The 22,112-nt window shown below is 36.4% G+C and overlaps 1 protein-coding gene and 1 pseudogene across 2 annotated transcripts in view; both read right to left on the bottom strand.

The window, feature by feature from the left end:
- Nucleotides 1-22,112, bottom strand: part of RGS7 (regulator of G protein signaling 7) — a 690,838-nt gene that overhangs the window by 397,484 nt on the left and 271,242 nt on the right. The window lies entirely within an intron of this gene.
- LOC138143221 (pantothenate kinase 2, mitochondrial pseudogene) lies at nt 3,446-4,262 on the bottom strand (annotated as a pseudogene).

The raw sequence follows: 22,112 nt of genomic DNA, 5'->3' as shown, positions 1-22,112 counted from the left end.
CAGAATTCACAGTATAATCAGGGAGATAACATGCAAATAACTATGTATGAACTAGATTTTTGTTGTTCAGTCATTTTTCAGTCATGTATGACTCTGTGTCCCCATTCAAGGTTTTGGCAAAGATTCCATTTCCCTCTCCAGTTCAATTTACTGAAGAGGAACTGAGGCAAGGTTGAGTGACTTGCCCAGGGTCACACAGATAGTAAGTTTCTGAGGTCAGATTTCAATTCAAGAAGATGACTCTTTCTGACTTCAGAACCAACACTCTATCTATTGCACCACCTAGATGCCCATAACCTAGATAGATATAGAATAAACTAAAAATAATCAACAGAAAAAGGCACTAGAATTAAGAGAGATCAGGAACGACTTCCTTTAGAAAGTAGGATTATAGTTAAGACTTAAAGAAAGCCGGGGTCATGAGGTGGAAATGATGAGGGAGAACATTCTATGCATTTGGGACATACAGTGAAAATGTCTGTAGTCAGGAGACGGAGTGTCTTGTCTGAGAAAAAGAAAGGAATCCATTGTCACTGGATAGCAGAGCACCATTAGGGACTGAGGGCCAATGTAAGAAGACTGGAAAGGAAGGGGAGAGATGTTATGAGGGAATTTTTTTGGAGACTAATTTTAATTGTATAGCCACAGTGAAATTTTAAAAGCTGTTTTACAAAAAAATTGTTTTTAATACAACATCCATGCATAAATTCAATGTTTAAAATAAAGAGACTAAGTTCTAGGCCTTCTCTAAAACTGTTTCCAGTATTCTGAGTCTATGGCTATACAGATACAGACAGTAATGAAGCAGGCAAAGTAGAGAAACAAAGGATAGAAAGGAAAAGATGAAAGCAGGTTCAGGCTTTTTGATTCGTTCAGATCTGCTGCGTCCAAGAAAAATACATAATTGCACCAGACCAAACTACTAAAGAATTTACAGGGGCACAAGAAAAGGATGAATGGACAGAAAAAAATGAGGCATGCTCCCTCATGCATGGTCAATTGAAAATATCACAAACCATTCTCTCAGGGGGGTGTGTGTGTGTGCATGCATGTGTGTGTATGTGTGTGTGCATATGTGCACATACACACACACACGTCCTACTAATCTAATCCAAGTGGAAAGAGTGGATTCTGAGGACCTCATTTCTGCCAACAGCTCCAAAGTCTGATTCCTAACTTGTTGTCTGATCACTGCTCTATATAACCACATCCATGACAGGGCATCATTATTACTATTGATCTTTAAAGGAGTTTCTGAAAAGGCTAGGAAAATAGATTTGCTAATGAAACTCTCTTAGCAGCTGGTGCTAAATGGGACTACTGCTGAGACTAGCACGGATGTAACATCAGAAAATCCTGACTTGGGGTTTCTAGAGACTAATTACTGTGCTAAGTTCAGGGGAAAATGGGATGGGCTATTTCAACACTGTTAAGGAAGCATATAGTCAACTAGCGGTAGGAATCGAATGATCAATAACATTATCTATTCTCTTTCACTCTCTCTTTACTATTCCAGAACAGAGCTTGTTGACAAAATAGCAGATGCGCTTTTTGGTGAGACACTTGCTTAAAAACTAACTACAAGATGTTAGGTAAGAGTTGATAAACTGTTAACCTCTCAAATACATAGCAGAGAGCAGATCTTTGTTCCTTTTCAACGCAGGACCCTAGGGAGAAAAAGTTAATAACAAGCCTTGGGAAAACCTGTAGAGAATAGGAAAAAAAGAAGGAATGGTGAATGACTCATTTAAGAAAAGCTGTACTCATAAACAATCATAAGAGAAAAATCTTCATGTTAAAAAAAATTCCTATTCAGGAATATTTGCTCAGCATAAGCCAGAAGGCCAGAACTTCATCAGCATGGTCTTTCTTCTGCTGCTGATGCATAATTACAGCATTAGCACCAATGACCTAATACCAAGTTGCCACTCACATATCAATTCTAGGAAGATAGGCTTGGACTGAATCTTATAGGAAATTCTTATTAGGGAAGGTTCCCCTCAACTATATATAAGAACTTTCCCAAGCTCTTCCTACTAGTGCCCAAAGTCCTTCCTTTAGAAAGATTTTCCAGAGGGCAGGGGAGAGAATGACAAGAATAGAGCCTGAGAAGGCAGGATAGAGGAAAACAAACCCAAATAAGCATTGCACTTTGCACTTTGTTTGCCCTGCCTAACCTACGTTAATAAATGGTAGCAGTGGCCACTATTAAACAATTCATATGCAAAGTTGCTAAGTTTTTTGGGGGGAAATAAAAATTCTGATCCTGTAATTTCAGAAAATCCAATACTTGAGCTAATTAGCTTATTTACACCCACCAAAACTTTAAATAAAGTTGCAATTTCAAATGAGATTTAAAGATTTTTCCCCATCAGACACCAAAAGCATTTCTCTTCTGATTACTATCATTCTCCAAAGAACAGCAAAGCATGCATTTTCCATAGCTTACAAAAAATGTTTCTCTGAGGATATTAGACTTGTGTTTTGTGAATTTCAAATGAAGCCTCCAATTAATTTTCTACTGAATCTGAAGTAGCCACCAAGTTCCAGCCTCTTGACAACTTGTCTATTATATTAGCTGCTTTTATTTTTTGATAACTTAAATTAAGTCTATACAAGACTATGCTTTATCCACTAGTTCATTCACATATAAACTACACAAATTGCACACAAGTGATTGGAAAGGTGAGTGTCTCAGTAATCCAATCCACAAAAAGGGAAAGAAACAATGGCACTCTTCAAAGGAAATGCTTTCAAAAAATACTTTAGGCCAAGATTAAGAAATTATAATATAATCTGACAAATTGGTTGTTTAAAACCTACTAGTTTTTAAAGTTGAGCAAAAAGGTACACAAACCATTAAACCCTTAGAATTGACTACACTGAACCTTTCCAAATGAAATGTTTAAAAAAAAAGACAAGTGTGCATATACATCATAGTTTGCTTTGACATTCTCATCAACACACAAGCCTGAAAACCAATGCTCCAGTAAATAACATGGAGAGAAAAGACTCCCAAGAGCATATTTACAAAAGCTATGATTAGATTAGAATACAGATGAGGTGAGTGACTTTTAATATCCTGGATGAGACACTCAATCTCTGCCTGCTGAAGACAGACCAGCTCCCTTGAAGAGGATTCATTGAGTGACCACTATTTCCCACATGATAGGCTTAATGTGACTTTACTGAATGAATTTTAACAAGGGATACTCAGTGCAATAGGCAGCATCCATCCCTCTCTATAGTCATTTCTTGGAGAGGTTTCTCTTGGCATAACTCAACATTTCTTCTAAATACATCCGTCGTTTCACTCATTTTGACTCAGATTATAGTCTATGAGGATAAAAGCCAATGAATGGGATACATCTTTTTTTTTAAGGGAAAAAGTCTGTATATCCTATTGTGGTTGTGGAAAGCTCTGGTAGCAATTTCAGACAACAGATCAGGGTAATTTCAATAGCTCTAGGAGAGCACCCATTGCTCCAAAATAACCTTCATGCTCTGAAAAAAGTGCTTTCATCTGCCTCTTAGAACAATAATTCAAGGAATACACAAAAAGTCTCATGGACATGGTATTAATTTTCCAAAAAGAAAAGTTCCAACAAACACCCCCTGCTTAATTTTCTCATTAAGTCCACATGTCCATGTATGAACCAGTGCTATTGAGGATAATGATTAAAGTTGCTCTGGCCAGTTCCTCTTTGCTGACAGCCTTTTTTTTCTACTTGGTCATGATGTTTCCAAAACCAGAGGCTATGGCCCAGTTTGGCAAAGAAAAGCTCCCATAATCCCCTCCATAAATGCCTTGCAGTAGTTTATTCACCTTGGTACTATCTTCACGGAATGGTATTTAAAGAGCCTCTTTAAAAGTGGTGCAGCCAGTCAGAAGACAGCAAAAAAAAAAAAAGGTTCCTCTCCTAAGACTGGTACTAGTAACACACTTATAATTATCTCTGGAATATACTGTCAAGATGCTAACTCTAGATCCAATAGTCACCCCAAGAAGAGGATATGCATTTTTCAGATTGATGAGCAGCTTCTGACATTTATCAGAATTAGTTGGGTTTTCAAAACAATAGTACTGTGACTGTCCCCTGAATCCAACAGAATCAATTTATGAAATTCCTTTAATTAAGTAGTCGAGTTCATCAAGTCTACAAAGCTGACGATCACCTATGGTAAGAAAATTCTGCTCAAATTTCTACAGTGTGGAGAATTGAGAAGTTTTTATCTTAGCCCATTTGAATCAAAGCAGACATGTCATGGGCAGGAAAGCATAATATAAAGTACAGATTGCCTTTACGTGGACACATGGTCAGAGCCTTCAGTTTGAGGTGGATATCTCAAATACCTGTGGATCCATATGGCTATGTATTTTCTAATGCTTTTAAGACTTTCCATTTCCTCTCTTCTCCTTTAGTAGTGATATCTTTGGGCTCAAAATAAACCAGCTTAATCAGGGTATATGGGGGGATTTAACCACCAAAGAGGGGCTAGCTCAGGAGATGCTTCCAGTAAAAATAACACTATATTCCTTAACCCAATGATTTTGTCTAGAACTAAAGAAGACCTCAATTCAAATTGGAGGAAGGCTGAACACAGAAGAATAATATTTTTTTAAAGCAATCAGGGTTAAGTAACTTGCTCAAGGTTACAAGGCCAGTTATTTTTGTGTGGGTGTTAAGTATTTGAGGCCGGAACCGATACCAGGTTTCCCGACTCTGGGACTTGTGCTCTTACTCACTGCGCCACCTGGCTGTCCCAGAAGAATAATATTTCCTGCCTAGAATCTCAGAGGTCAGGAACATAGGTTACAAACACAATATACATAGAGCTTAAAAATCCAGATAGACATCTTAGGCCCCTAACAAATTCTAATTGAATAATGCAGGCCTATCCATCTGATGACAATGATAAGGATCAGCCAACTTAGATATCAATCCTGTGAAAGGTCAGTAAGTCACAAAATAGCTAGAATTATTTTACCTATAGCTAGGCTAACTTTTGTTAACAGAAAAATTATAAGAAGTGACTATATAGGGAGTCTGACAACAACATAAATTTTTCCCCAAGTCATATATGCCTAGTGTGTAATTGCATGTGTTAATATTAATTATTGCTAGTGTCTTACATATTCTGTAGCTACATATTTGTTGTAGGTGCATGATTTTTCTATTTGTATACAGCCTGATGATTATATGTGTATTGCAGTTATCTGAAACTATTGATATTTCTGGGGTTAGCTTTTTTTGCAGTATATGATTGGTTGAATGTGTACCATAGACATGCACACACTCTTGTAATGTCTGCATGTGATGTAGAATTTTAGTCATCAAATCAACCAGTGAAGTGGTGTTTTGCTTTGTGCTGTGTCTACTGCATCTAATGGTAATGTGGATTTGATATCAACAGAACTATGGGATGATTACTTATGATGTTCATATACTCATTCTTGTTACACCAAATGCTAGTGTTATTGTGATGTCTGCAGAGCACATTTGCAGGTGCCAAGTGTACCCACGAGTGATTTTTCAGGGGCTACAAAATTTTGGTTGGAGTATCCAGGGAATGTATTCATTGGTTGCTGAAAGCTTAGAATGAAGATCTTTTCTGGGATAACAAAGACTTTGGAAGACCTTCCCAGGTTAATAGAGAATATTTGGGCTTAAGTGTTCATAAGCATTCAGTACAATTTCAGTTTGTTTTGTTGTTCCAGTGACCTTAAGGAAAGGACTCCTACCCAAACTTTGAAGGAAGCATATGGACAGTTATAGAGGAAAGTGAAACATTAGTGTTTGAGTACATAAATCAGACAGGAGACAAAAAGAAGAAGAGCATACGGTAGGAGTGAACTAGAGCTGAATTGTAGTTTTGGTGGTTCGTAAGATTGACAGTCAGTCCACAGCTTTTTCTTTTCCCCTATTTCCCCAGAGTACAATTCTACACAAAGTTCGACCCACTATTTAAATTTCAATCTTATTCTTCAGCAACCCTCCTCAGGCCATCTGGGAGGATGGTAGAGGAGAGGAAAAAGAGGTAACTCTGACTGTAAGCCCCATCACAGTCTCTTGTACCTTATTTGAATGTTTATTTGTGTTTTTACTTGATTCTTCTAATAAATCACATAGCCATTAATGATTATTTTGTCTAAGCCTAAAATTGTTATTTCAAGATTGAGAAGAAGGAAATTAGTTAATAGAAGAAGAGATTTCCCTCGGGTCATGATGATTAGAAGAAGGGTTTCTGAAATTTGGAGAATTACTGAGAATGTTAACAGACTAAACCCAATGTACTACCTTTGAAATCACAGAATTAATCAGGAGACAAGCCAGAAGTAAAAATGGGTAGGTCTTGGTGTGATTTTCCCCAAGTTTAGTCAATCAGTCAACAAACAACTATTCACTGTGCTTATAGGTTAGTGATTGCTATAAAAAAAAAACAAAGAGCCTTAAAAATGCTGGGAATACAAAAAAATTAAAAGATAATCTCTACTCTTGAGTAACTCACAATCTAATGGGGGAGAAACATGCAAATAGCAATATACATATAAGCTATACACAGGAAAAATTGGAAGTAAGCAGTGGAGGAAAGGAAACAGAAAGAAGAGACAATGGGAAAGGCTTCCTAATAGAAGGTAGGATATTAGCTGAGGTTTGAAGGAAGCCAAGAGGCAGAGATAGAGAGAGAAAACATTCAAAGCATGGGAGAAAAGTATCTTCTCTTTGAGGCAAGTGGTTTCTAGCAAGTAAACAAACAAAAAATTCTCATCATCCCAGTCACTATTGGGCAAAGTGCCTGAGGGCAGCTGGCAGCTGATAATCCAAGCCATACCAATTGGGAAAAATAAAAATGTTGCTGATAACTCCCAAGTCACACAGAAAATGTCCAACTAGGAAGTCTGATACTGGCTGCAGGATATAGAATAACAAATAGTGAGTATAAAAAAGCAGCAAAATTATTAGTAGTTAGTAAAATTAGTTTTAAAAAAGGAACTAGCTTCTTTCCCATTGTCTTCTTTAGTTATACACTTTTTTACAAAATTAAATTTTCTTTTTTTGTGAACTTATTTATCAAACACAAATATTTTGATATACAAACAGAAGTAAGAAACAGTATTTATAAGAAACTGAATTGGTTTTATATAGCTGGTTTTCTTAAAAGTATGCTTTATATATATATATATATATATATATATATATATATATATGTAAATATAATTTAACAAGGTGGCAACATAACTGTTCCATTTGTTTATATCCCCTTCTGCCCTTTTTTGTTTATTTTTGTACTATACAGAGTGTTACTGACGCTCTTTTTTATAGCAATCACTAACCTATCAACCATCACACCCCAAGTAGAAGGCATCCCTCACAACAAGTGTGTCATCCAGAAAAACATCAATACGTTAGCCATGGCTAAGAATACATATTTTATTATATTCTTCCTGTCCATTTTAGGTTGGCCAGAGCTCTGTTCAGAGGGCTAAGTCTTTGCAATCCAATTACAATTTCAGACTCAGAATGAAAAGAACTAGGCAATAATGTGTTTTGGACCTGCCATCTGGGGACACTATTCCTTACGGAAATACCAGGCTGTGTGTCTAACTTTTTGTGTAACCTGGAAGAAGGCACTTCATGTTAAAGTACACTGTTTTGCACACTTGGAAGCTGAAAAACTTTCATGAAAAAACTTTCTATCAACCCACTGCAAGTATGAGGAACTGAGGGTTCAGAGTTAATGCATGGTAAACAAGTTTATAACCCTTTTTAAGGAACTAAGAAAAGATGTCTTGGAATTCCAGTAATTTTGTTGAAGTGAGAGCCCACCTTGGACAGCATTTTTTCTCTTTAAAAAGTCAAAGGAAATTATAAAGTGAGGGATCTACTGAATTCCTCTGAATGTAAGCTGATTGTTATGGGACATGAAAAGTTTGTAGGAGAAATGACAAGCAGCTATACTTTATTTACACCATGATAGAATAAGAGGGCCTAGGTTTAATGGTAGCAGGGAAGGCTTAAGAAAGAATTTCTTCAGGTGCTGTCATACTTTTCCATAGAATATTAAATAACCTTCTTCTCCAAAAGTTCTTAAGAGGAGTGAGAACTATCTTTCTGGAATGGTCTCTGTGGTCCCAACCGGGCAATCGATTGAATAATTCTGTCGAGTTCCTTCCAGCTTGTTTAGGCATAACATTCTATTTCTGTATCTCACTGGGAAGCATGGAGGGGCATGGAAATGTGTGGGACCTTTGCTTTAAATTTCATCTCCTTCAGGAAACATTCCTGTGTTTATGGCAGCATAGTGTTGGTGTTATATCTTCAAATATACCATAAATTAAAGCAATTTTTTAAAATAAGCACATATTGTTTCTATCCATATCATCTATGGTAGGTGAGCTGAGTTGCTTAGATCACTACAGTAAGGTAACCCTTACTTATAGGTTCAAGCACAGAAGAAAGTTTGCTCAACTCTGCTACTCCAAGATAGCAGCAGACTAACAGATTCACTCCACTCTACCAAAACTTTTGCAAACATGTGAAACTATTAGCTATGAGAGAGACCAAGCAAAAAAGCATGGAAATGTGGTTAAGAGAAACTTCAAAACCGACCCTGGAACAACGGCTCAGAACGTAAGCCCTATTCTTTAACCATGGATCAGGAAAGTCATTGTCATCAAAGAAAGACAAATAACAAACAAGCAATTCTTAGATACAATCTCTTCTCAACACTCAGGTTGCAGCTAAAACTAATGGTCACCTAAGAAGTATAGGAATCATAGAATTAGAACAGGAAGAGATGTTAAAGAGTAATCCAAACAATCCCTTCATTTTAGGGGAAGGAAACAGACCCAGAAAGAGAAAGTGATTTGTCAAAGTTAATCATATCCTATTAGGCTTCTAAAATGTGATCGTTTTGTATCACAAATTATGTTTGGGAAATCCAAACATGCAAAAGTCACATTTTAGCAGCTCCTAACAGGTAATGATTGCAACCTTTTCATGATTCATGAACTGGTATCAGATTGTAACAACTGAACTCATTTATATTACAAGAAAACCCAGAGAAGAACTGTACTTAATTTTATTTAATATTCTTTACTGAGAGGCAACTTTAATATTCTTTATGAGAGGAAACATGGAATGGTTTCTAGAGAGCTGGCCTTGAAGACAGAAAAACCTAGGTTCAAGTACTACCTCTTACATGTACTGGCTGTAAGTATTCTAGGCAATTCTCAAAGATCCGCACTGATTGGAATTTTCTCACCTAGGAGTTCATTATACCAATAATTCCCAGGTCCAGTTCCAATCCCTCTCATATTCAGATAACAGTTTTTTTATGTACATATTTTAGAGAGATGTTACTGTAATTAAGAAGAAAATCCAAAAGGAAACTCAATAAATTCTAGAAGGATTCATTCATGTAAAGGGGAATGAGAAAAAAATCCCAATTTCCTTTGTGTGTGTGTGTGTGTGTGTGTATGCACACACTTCAAGGATATATATGCATGTGTATATGTATATATGTGTGTATATGTATGTATATATATATATAATATATAAACTTCAAGGATATATATTTCAGCTCACAATGCTCTCATTCTTTAATACAATGCTGACTTACAGTATCATGTGTCATGTGATACATATGTTTCCATAGAGATCACTAGAGATGTATGCCAAGCAGGGAAAATAGAAATCAACCTCTAGCAATTACCTAGCTCTGCAAAGGAGGGTGTTTAAAATTATAACACAATATTGCTTGTCTAATATCACACATTTCTCTGAATAGAAAAAGCTATTCAGGTGCTGGCAAGATATACTGTGTTAGGGATAGGGTAGCAAGAAGGAACTAGGGATAAAGGGCTTCTAAATCCTATACATCCTCCTCTACAAGGGACCAAGATAAAAATCATTCCACCCTATATTTTAGACATTTGTAATTATTCTTTTGTTTTAGGAGCTGGTTCATCACCTTTTTTTTTTAAGTATAGCATTTCAGAAATTTCAGGGACAATGAACTTCATTCAATAGTATGCCTTCTGACTTATATATAGGTCATATTTAAAACATTCTTCTCCTCGAATTTCCATGCACAGGCATAGTATATTGCTAGTTTCATTTTGAATAAGCTGATCCTGAGCCTCTTTCCACACTATTTTTTATTGCTGAAAGGGATGAGATAGGCTAAGTGCCAAGTGTGAAAGTCACTGGACAGGGTAGAGAGAGGGGGGGATAGCAGCCATGTGAAATAATCTGACAGCAGGAACCAGCCACCATGAAAATCAACCAGATAATAATAATAATAATAACAATAATTATATTTACATAGTGCTTTAAGGTTTGCAAAATGTTTTACATAAGTTAGCCCATTTGATCTTCACAACAACTCTTATTATCACCAATTTATAGACAAGAAAATAAAGCTCAGGGAGTTTTAAGTGATTTGCCCTGGATCACACAGCTGGTAAATGAGTAAGGATTTGAACTTGGGCCTTCCTGAGTCTGAGTCCGACACTCATCCACTGGGCCAACTAGCTTCCTCCAGGCAAGCCTTAGAGATCAGTCTGTGTGTTCCAATCTATTGGCTAATGAATCCTGATCTAGAGAGATGATATTTATGTTTCCCAATGTCAAAAAAAATAATTCTTGTTAACTTATTACTCCTCTCTTTTGGGCCTAACTCATGGATAATAGAAGAGAATTGTCAGACACATTAAAAAGAAAATGAAAATACATGATTTGGGGTGAGTTACCTATTCCCCTCTTCTCCTTTGCTTTGCCCAGTCCCTAGTAACAAGAATAGCCAAAAAAAAATGCAGAATCAAGCTAACATTATAGGCAGTAACAGCCACATTGTGTGATAACTGACCTTGACAGACTTAGCCCTTCTCAGCAATGCGAGGAACTAAGACAACTCCAAAACACTAACACTGGAAAATGCTATCCACATCCAGAGAAAGAACTTTGGGATCTGAATGCAGATAGAAGCATACGATTTGCTCTCCTTTTCTTTTGTTTTTTTGTTTTGTTTCTTTGTTCTTGTGGTTCCTTCCATTCTTTACATCAAGACTAATATGAGGGGTGGCTAGGTGGCGCAGTGAAGAGAGCAATGGCCCTGGAGTCAAGAGTTCTTGAGTTCAAATGTGACCTCAGACATTTAACACAAAAAACTACCCATGTGACCTTGGGCAAGTCACTTAACCCCAAATCCCTACCTTCTCCCCTCCAAAAAGCAAAAAAAAAAAAAAGACTAATATGAAAATATGTTTAATATGAATGTATAAGTAGTGTCTATATCAGACTGCATACCATCTTGGGGAGGGAGAAGGAAAAGGGAAGGGAAAAATTAAAAACTCAAAATCTTATGGAAGTGAATGTTAAAAACTAAAAATAAATAAATGAATTATTTTTTTTAAAAAGAGAGAATAGCCAAAAACAAAAAAGTGGCACACACTTAAAAAATCACTAAGCTTGTCATCTATTTTAAAATCCAGTTCCACCAAGCTTATGAGGTCAATGAGTTAGTCAATAAACATTTATTAAGCATATATTAGTTACCAGGCACTATGCTAAGTTCTAGGGGTTATAAAGAAAGGCAAAAGACATTTCCTGTCATTAAGAAACTCACAATTTAATAGAGACGACAACATGAAAACAACTATGTATGAACAAGATTAAATATAAGCAGTTTCCTATTTTGACCAAACATGAAGCAGGTGAGTCCCTTTGGTTATCTTAATCTTAGTTTCCTCATCTGTGCAATGTAAATGATAGGAATATCACCACTGAATCTCACTAAGTTATTTTAAGGTATAACCTTAAGCATCTCTTAACATCCTAGAAATATAAGACACTTTTAAGTTCTGGGCGAGAGACCTATTTTGATAACTTTCAGTGTAATCTTGATGTTTTGGTCACTAGAATTGCATTTTTTTCAAGTCAAGTAAATTTAGCTGTCTGGGGATTGTGCCACAAAGAAGTCCATTTAAATAAAGATAGGTCTTCAATTGCTCATTATTAGTGTTGGTTTTTTTTTTCCTTACCTCAAAGTAAAGGTAGTAATGGAATAATGGAAAGGATTTTGGATTTTGAAGCATAGGCTCTTGCTTTGAACACTGGTTCTGCCACTTAACACCCATGTGATCATGGGCAATTCAATATTTCTGTGCCTAAATTTTATCATCTATGAAATGAAGGGGTTAGGCTCAACAACTATTTCTAAATATATGATCCTATATAAAGTAACAGTAATCATAGATGAATGTTAGGAATGAGGACCATCCAGCAGGACAGATTCCCTGGGAACTTCCAATTTTGATCAATTATTTTTGCTAACTAGGTACTAAACTCAGTGGATTTTGTACTTGATGGAGAAAAGGTGCTGTCAGCAACCTCTAAATCAGAGGTTTCAAACGCATAGCCAGAACTGAGCCTCCAAGACTCCTGAGTCATACCTGATCCAGATTAAAATGTAAGTGGGAAATATTTAACAAAATAAATAAAAATACAGTAAAAAACAGATATAATTAATATGTCACTTTCTAAGTCAATATGCAGCCTCAGGGATCCTTATGTACAGTTTAGAAGTCCCCATTTCTATCTGAGTTGACATAACTGCTCTAAATATTATCACAGTGTGAGAAAAAAAAAGTTACATTGTCCTGGTTATAGCATCATTTGGGGAACCTAAAAGCAAAGGTTTTATAACAGTCATTGGATCTTGGAGTCACTTCTATCCTTAAATTATGTAATTATTTATTATACAACTTTTTCTAGGGCCCCCATTTGTATAACATCCTCTCTGGTTCTGAGTTGGTTATAAGATACATAACCATCAGGTGCTCCTCACATAGAACTGCATTAAAGGCCACTTTAACAAAAAAGGATTTACTCCTTTAGTAGTTTCAGAGCCTAAAAAGACCTAAAGTGAACCTAGAATCAAATGTAGCTGAGATAACTTGTCTTTGGAGTTTCAAAAACACCATTCCTGTTCATCTTTACAGATCATGGAAAGCAAAATTAAGAGCGCTATCAAAAAAAAAAAAAAAGGTGACTTGGGGGGAGGGGAGCAACATTTGTTTTTTCCTCTGTAAACAAGGTAAAACTGTTATTGGAGCACTGACTCTGCTCAAGAAAATCTCAAGGAGAAAACCCCTTACCTCCTCAGGAAATGTTCTCAATGCTTGTAAATACCAACCAAAAATTCCTTGAATGTCTTACCAAGTATTTTAAATGCCTTTAGCAAGATCACCTGGTATGCTCCCTTTTCCTTACCTCCTTCACTCCTTCAGTCCTTCAGACTGTCTCCCCATGCCTGGAAAGTCCTTTCCTCACCTCCACTTCATAGAATTCCCACACTTCTTTCAAGATGCAACCCAAGCCCTACCTTGTGGACCAGCAGTGTCAAACTCAAACAACAATTGGGACCACTAATCGACACATAAGGATCTCTGTGGGGAGCATATTGGCTTAGTTTTCAAATGTACTGTTATTTTTATTTTATTGTATTTTATTTCTTTTGTCAAATATTTCCCATTTGAATTTTAATCTGGTTCAGGTGGCTCTCAGGAATGGTGTGGATCTCATGGGGCCTGTGAAAGTTTGACACGTCTTTTCTATTCGAGCTCCTGTAGAACTCAACTGCTAATGCCCTCCCTTTCAAACTACCTTGCATTGAATTACTTTGTATTATTCTCTTCATATTTATTCTCTATATATTCATATATGTCTTAGTTATCCCTAACATTAGAATGAAAATCCCCTGTAAGGATTGTTTTAATCATTGGATTTGTATCCCAAGGACTAGTACAGTACCTGGAACATAGTTCATACTTAATAGATACTTCACGGATTGATTATGTAGTAAGAATGATAATGGTTTCATTTTCTTTTGAGTGGTGGGGTTGAGTTAGACATTGCATATGCTGTTCCATCTAAAAGGGAATTGTTGAAATGGCCAACTGTTTGGAACAGTGCATAGAGTGCTGACCCTCGAGTGAGGAGGAACTGAATTCAAATCCAGTGTCAGACACTTACCAGCTATGTGACCCTAGGCAAGTCATTTAATTCTGTTTACTCCAGTTTCCTCATCTATAAAATGAAAATTAAATGAAATGGCAAACTACTCACAAACCACTCCAGTATCTTTGCCCAGAAAACTCCAAATGGAATCATAAAGAGTCAGACATGACTGAACAAAATTACTGAAACAAAAGTACTGACTTTCACTCAGATAAAAGATAGATATAAAATGTTTCTACAGTTATCCCTTCCACATCACAGGGGTTAGAGACACAATGCTCCCATGATCTGGAAAACCTATGTGAAATTCTTTGGCCCTTGCTTCATACCAGAGAAGATTTCTAAATTATTATATTAAAAGATAAATTATTTTGATATGTAATACTATATATATATATATATATATATATGTATTTAATGCATTTCTGAGTTTCCAAAAACTCAGAAACGTGTCACCTGTGGCTTCTGTAAAACTCCCCAAAATTTCCTATTTAATTTCTTTTGCCAATCTGTGATATATCAATATTGCAATGGGTAAAGTCACAATGTGGAAAGAATAACTATATCTATATCTACATAAAAAGAGATATCCAAATCTATATCTATCCATAACAAGGAGTATATGGTAAGTACAAAATGAGTGCTGCAAATAGTAAGTACTAAAAGAGTTTGTAAGGTACTAAGGTTGGAGGGGTTGTCAAGAAAGATCTGAAGAAGGAGGTAGATCTTAAGCTGGACTTGGAAGCTAGATAGAATATGAATGAAGTAGAATGAAGAAGGAGAACAACCAAAGGAAAAAGCGTGAAGATGAGACTACTCAGAGAATGTTTAGAGAAGAGTAAAAAGATCTATTTGGCTAAAGCAAGATGTTTATAAAGGGAAATGATTGGAGATCATTGCACCACAAATGTAGAGCTGGTTGGGGTGGGGGTATGTCTTGGAAGTTATCTGATCCACCTTCCTGACTTTAGAGATGGGGAAACTGGAATGAGGAAGCAACAACTCTACGCTATTAGGTGACAATAATGGGTCTTATTATTATCACCAATTTACAGATAAGAAAATGAAACTGAGGGGCGGCCAGGTGGCTCAGCGAGAAAGAGCACCGGCTCCAGTGTCTGGATGACCTGGAGATCGAATCCCGGGCTCAGACACTCAGCACCACACCCAGAAATAACTGGCCGTGTAACCTTGAGCAAGTTACTTAACCCCGATTGCTTTAAAAAAAAAAAAACCAAAAGAAAATGAAGCTGAGGGAGATGAAGCAATTTACCCTGGGTCGCACAACTGGTGAATGAGTAAGGTGTTATTATGATCTGCAGTTTTGCATTTGAGAAAATCAAGGCCAATTGAGGTTAAGTGACTTAGGTGGAACAACTAAACTCGTAAGACAGTGTGCTCCTTGAGAGCAGGGACTATTTTTTGTTTTTCTTTGTATTCCCTAGTACTTAGCAAAGTGCCTAATAGATAGTTGACACTGAATTATTGCTTCCTAGACTTGTCCCTACAAGAGATGGGTCTTTATGGAGGGAGGGGACAGGATAGGAGGAAGATAAGGGTAAATAGGATACATTTGCAAATTAAAGTGATATGAAAATTTTATTTTAATGATTTTTTAAAAATAATAGTCTGCACTTATACAATGATACTTTTGGAGACCTAAGTTTAAAATCACACTTTGACTTCTTACTACCAATATGGCCTAAGAAAGGTAATTTAATCTCCTTTCTTGGCAAAAATGATAGACTTTAATGAAATAATATCTGCTTGGTTTTACAAGTAATCCTGTAGGACAGTCATCTGTAACTCAGACACTAATCAGCCTTGGTAAAAATAGTTTCTTCACTAACAAATCTCTATATCAGTGAAATCACAGGTCTGGCCTCAAAAATGTAAATTATATGAAAGTACAATCTCTCTTCCTCCTCCATTTCATGCCTTTGGATATTACACTTGGCAAAAATCAAGCTGAAGGTTTATAGGAAATTTGAATAACCTAATTTTTAGGTACCTCCCACTTATATCCCTAAAGTTTTAAAGAAAAAAAAGGATGAAATATCTGCTTCTATGCTATAATTGCTCATTCCATTATAAATGTAATTGCTAAGTTCTCTTCAAGGCTTCTTTTAAGGATATAGGATATTGCCTTTGGGGAATTTCTGTGTTATGCAAATATGGTGTCATTTTCAATGAAAATGATGAGTAGATTCACTATCACATTAAAAGGCTAAAGGAAAGAGAAACTCAACCTTTATTCTGCCTGTTAGAGGATCTCAAAACTGGGTCTCAGAGTGGACAGTCCTGGTCCTGTAGAAGGCAAGTAGAGATCCCTGCTTAGAGTTACAACAGTAAGGGGACATAAATGTCAATGACCTCTTTATACAGCTGATTACCATGTTGAGTTACAAGGGGTAAGGGAAAGAAAAGCACTGGAAGTCTCTTTTTCTGAGTATTTTCCCAAAAGTTCCAACAGCCACTCAATGACAGCAGCAGAAACTGCTGGGATTCAAGTAGCTGTAGTTATGGGTATATACATTCAAAGAACCCTTTGGATAATCTATTTTGAGATTTCCCCATAACCATATGTAGTAACAATTCTTTCCCTCTATCTTAAATGAAATCCTTGTCCCCAAAGCCCATTGATATTGGATGTTCTCTTTAGGGGTAGAGATGAATGCCCTGCCTTGTGTAAGGGGGGAGGGGGGAAGGGCTGTGAGACAGAGTTGGATAGGAGAGGGTGAGGCCCAGACTTCTGTTGAGCTTGAAATCTTCTTTGAAAACTTTTGACTTCTACCTTTGAGAAGGAAGATGGAAGAGGCCCAACCCACTTCAGGATGCTGAAGGAAAAGATTCTGGAAAGACATGAGTGGAGTCAGCAGTCTCCATTGAGTCCCAATCTCCAATTTGCTCTATTAGAGACTTTGGAGAATTCCCCCTTCAATGAAATCCACAACTGTCTCTCTTGGTTGAGATGAGTTATCTCATTCCCAATGGGAGAGCTCCTTCACTCTTCATTGCCTGGTTCTCCTACACACATATATATATTTTTATTTCTGTTTTATTACCAATTTGAATAAATGGGTTTATTTGTGTGTTCATTACAGAATTGGTATCTGATGGGGAAGGGGTCAATTCTCAGATATAGAGGTTGTTCCTACCCCCACATAGTGATCAGAAGTTAGATTGAATCCAACTGTACCCTCTAAGAAGATAATAATATTTAAGTGAACAGATAAGTTCTAACCCAGCCACCTCTCTCTGAGGAGAGCAAAATGGCCTCCAGTCCCAAATTCCTGCTTTTCCTCCTGGTAGGAATTAAAGTCTCTCTTGAAGAAGGGCATGGAGAGAAGAGGCTAGAGATGTCTAGTCTACCTCCCTTTAAACCACTCCTATGCTACATGTGGGTCTTAATATATATGGGGCTCCTCTCATTACACTTCTATCCTTCCATTCTTCCTGAAAGTTCTTCTATTTAATAATAATAGATGATAATACTGTCATACTTGGTCAAAGTATTAATAATTAATGCTGAACTCCCCCCTACCACCACCACTTTGTATTTCTTTTGGATTAGAATTATCATAGCATAGTAGATAGAGAACTGACCTTGAAGCCATGAGTCCCAACTTTGGTGTGTACTGACTGTAAGACCTTGGACAAGTCACCCATCCTCTCACTGCTGTAGATACCTAACTCTGTAAGACTTTGTGTTGCAGAGAAGATGCTAACTTGCATAGGTAGACAGTTTCCTCATCTGGGATTTCCCTATCCCAATGAAATCGCTGTTCTGGTACTTATCTCTATCCCCATCTCTATAAGGGATGGCTCTCTGAGGAAGGGGAAGGGAAGGATATATTTGGAAATTTAGGTGATATGATAATTACATTTCAATAAGTTAACAATAATATGAATTCATACGTACCAAATGCTAGTTTGGAAATGCTAGGAATTAGGTTTGAATTTCAACTCAACATCTTACTAGCTATTTGGCCTAAGGAAATTTAACCTTCTGAATTTCTGTTTTAATCTGTAAAATGAAGGGGTTTAATTAGTATTCCTAAATTCCATTAGTTCTAAGCACTACCACGTAAGATTTCAGTATTTGCTTTATAGAAAAACTGGGAAAGAAACAGTACAAAATTTTGCTGTCTCCCATTTGGCCGGAGGTGGTAGGAGGGGGGAGTGCAAAAAATTTCAAACTGAGGAGCCTTCAAAACCTGGGCATGGGTCTCCTGACTTCAAGTCTAGTTTTTCCACTACACCATTCTGCCTTATGAGAAATACATTGGGTAGATAGTGAGTTTCTCATCAATAAAAATGTTCAAGTAGAGTCTGGAAGTCAACTTGCCAAGGATATTGTAGACAGGATTCATGAATTCAGTGGGAGTTTGATTAAATGAATTCTAAGATATTCAACTTTAAGATCATATATCATTTACTTTTGAAATAATCCTGGACACATAAAAGTGCCTAATTAAAAACAAAAGCTTTAAATTTTGTTGCAAAGCACTTTAATCATCATTCCAGTTGACCCTCACAAATCCTGTGAAATAAGTATTAAAGGTAGTCTTATCCTTCTTTAACAGAGGAAGAGAATGAGATTAAGAGGTAGCCAGGGAACACAGTGGATCCAGCCTCATACACTTAATAGCCACATGACACTGGGCAACTTATTAACCTCTGTTTGACTCTGTTTCTCATATGTAAAATGGGGATAATAACAGCAACTACCTCACAGAGCTGTAAGGATCAAACAAGATATATGTAAAGTGCTTTGCAAACCTTACAATGATACATTTTAACTGTTAGAATAATGATAATTAGATAAGAATAATTAAAATTAATGTCACATTTTATCATTAATATGATAATACAATAACAGTTATATTCTATTATAATTATATTAATGTTTTATTATAATATACTATCTAATAATATCAGGAATATTATATTTTATTATGATAATGCTTATCATTACTGTTGCTATCTTATCATTATTATTGTTAAGGTTACAGAATTGATAAGCTCAGAGGTTGGATTTAAACCCAAGTTATTTCCTCCAGATCAGGTGTTTTTCCCTCTATACTATACTACTTTAGTTGTTTGCTACAGTCAGAAGAAATATCAAGGGATTATTTTTCTTAACCTATTCATTAATAGATGAGCAAATTGAGGCTCAGAGAGACTCATTGCTTCCTTAAGCTAATAGTAACACGTTTAAGTTCCTTAAGTCTAAGCTAACTGAGGGTGTAAGACAGGAGTATGTTGGTAAGTGTTTAACAACAGGCTCTTCAGAAAAAAAAATGTATGCATGGCACACTTTTAAGTTTAATCTGCATTATTAAATCGCATTTTCCGCATCACATTCTTAGGTCTAAACAATTAATGAAACAATAAAGCCTTAATAGCATTCACCTATTTCCAAGATACAAATACTCAGACTGACAATTTAATAATTGTCTCTCCTAGGGATGCTCAAGCTTGGCTTCAACACATCCCTGGTGTAAGGGAGCTCTCCCAGATACAGAAATGAAGATGACAGTATATATACAAAGGTACTTTCTGAGACATGGGAGCAGGAGCATAGAAATCAGTTGGGCGTCTTCCAGGGCACCCTACCAGCACTAGAACTATAGATTATGGTTATTCAAAAGGCAGTTATTAAGCACATCTTTGCCTGGCTAATGCCAGGCTTTGTACTAAGGCTTGGGATATGATAGTCCCTAACCTGTAGAAGCTTACATTTTAATAATTCTGTACACAAAGTGGTAAATAAGTTGAATCCTATTTTGTGCAAACAAGTACCCAGAAGTTGTTGCATTGAGTCTATGCTACATATTTACACTGGACTAGAATCAATTGCCATATTTTATATAATATAATAACTTTAAATAGTGCTAATTAAAATACATGCAACCACTTCAGCAGACACACCCACACAAAGTAATTTCAGGGGGTTTCATTAGCAGCTAGGGCAGATTTATCACCTCTTACATGAGACAACATTTGAGCTAAGCCTTGGAGAGAATTAGGCCAGACATTTAAGCTAGCCTCGGTTGCAGGCCTACCTAACATGCTGGTGGCCTTTCTCTAGATTTCTTATTATTGTGTAGACACATGTGTCATTAATCAGAGCTAACGGATGCTGTATCGATGCTCTTTTAGGAAATATTTGAATGCTGCTTCTATTCACCATGGGTAGTAATTTTGGCTTAATGCAGGGATAATAGCTAAGATGTTGATTTCTGGGTCCATTGAAATTAACATTCAAAGAGAGCTAGAAATAGTATGTGGTATGCAATAATAGATTGGGGAGGATGATGATTATTCTCGGGAGGACATTAATACGAGGAGGGTATAAAGCAACATTTCAGAGATAGGAATCCAAACAAGAAGTGGGAATAACTGACTTATGTGTCAAAATAACTCTCTAGTCAAACATATTAGATAGGAACTGAATAGATGACCAATATCAGGTTCATATGATTTCAGTCATATCACTCTATATACAAAGGAAAAAGGAGCAATTTATTGTAAATGTATTATAAAATATTACAAATGAGGGATAATTGCTATTATTCCTTCATAGTAATGGCAGCAACAATAATAACAATAGCTAGTATTTATGTTGCTTTAAGATTTACAAAACACTTTACATATATTAACTCATTTGATCCTCATGAGCTTGTAAAGTAAGGGCTATTATTATCTCTACTTTACAGATTAACCTGAGACACAGAGAAGTTAAGTAATGTACTCAGGGTCACATAGCTAGCAGTTGTCTAAGATGGGATTGGAACTTGGATCATTCTGACTCTAAGTCCTATGCTCTATCCATTGTAGCAACTAGCTCCCTTCATGAAAAACTGATCGAATACTCACAAGCCTCCAATCAAAGCGTATTTGGAAGGGGAGGTTCAACAGGAATCAAATTAGAATAGGCAAATTACACTAGATACATTAAGGGGAAAAAAGTAATCCTAGGTTTATGTTCCTAGCCAACAGGAGCAGACTTCAGATTGTGAAAGTCAGGATTAAAATTAAAATAGGAGCTAAAAAGAGTATAGAGATTAATGGCATTAGAGATGACAATGGTTCTTTGATAGTTTTACGGCATTACCACAGGGTCATAGGAAGCTATAAGGGCCTATGATGCTGAGACCATTTTGAAGTTACATACCCTAAAGTCCAGTCCTTTTATTTAAATTTTAAAAGCAACTGTAACAATGGGGGGAGGGAAGATTCCAGATTTCATTACCTTTGTCAGTATACATTTTATTTTTCCCTGTTTGATGATAAACTTTTATTTATATATGTACTCATCTTGCTGAAATGTGTTATGCACATTAGTAGTCAAAAATATTTGAAGAATTGAATGGAACTGACTAGATAATCCCTTAAATCCTTTCCAGCTCTAAAATCCATGATGCTAATGATAGCTCCTTTCTCTGTTATGCCAGGTTTCTGGAAGAGATGCTAATGATCAGTAAAACCTGTAAATATAAGGAAGGGGAGCAAGGGCCCTCAGTAGTCCACACACTAGATCACTCAGTGGCCCTTGAATAATGGAGAGCCGATTACAGTCTTCACTTGCAAGCCCCAGCTATTTATAGACCAACATTGTCTGTATTTTAAAGAGATTTCTCGGACTCCAGTTCTAATAATGACGTCTGTGTGACAAATGACATGATTCATTATTTTTATGGAGCACAATGTCCACCCCATTAGACTGCATATACTCTGTTGCTGAAAAACACAAGCTTCTTTTAAGAGTCACTTATGAGTCACTTATAAATGTTCAAATTAAACCTAACAATAACAACACGCAGGGGAAAAATGGCAAATGGTTCTTAGGAAATGTAAAGGAATCTGTATGTTGGCTTATTGCCCTGAATTGGGATACAGTTTTATTCTTCCTAAATGATGAAATGGGGATGGCGCTGTTAGGTTTTCATTCCTGATGACAAGATCATTCCTTGACATCTTGCCTTATATCACCACCATCACTTCCAATTTTCTCTGATTCTGTTCCTGTTTTTGCCCCCATCAGTCTGACCCTTGTCTCACAGTGTACAGAACAGCAGAGCA

The sequence above is a fragment of the Petaurus breviceps genome, unplaced genomic scaffold (genome assembly GCF_028583685.1).
Source record: "Petaurus breviceps papuanus isolate PSGF00001 unplaced genomic scaffold, PetGlider_PUasm1.0 90633, whole genome shotgun sequence".
In the NCBI taxonomy this organism is placed as follows: domain Eukaryota; kingdom Metazoa; phylum Chordata; class Mammalia; order Diprotodontia; family Petauridae; genus Petaurus; species Petaurus breviceps.
Note: the sequence above shows the minus strand (reverse complement) of the source record. Positions and strands in the feature narration are given on the sequence as shown.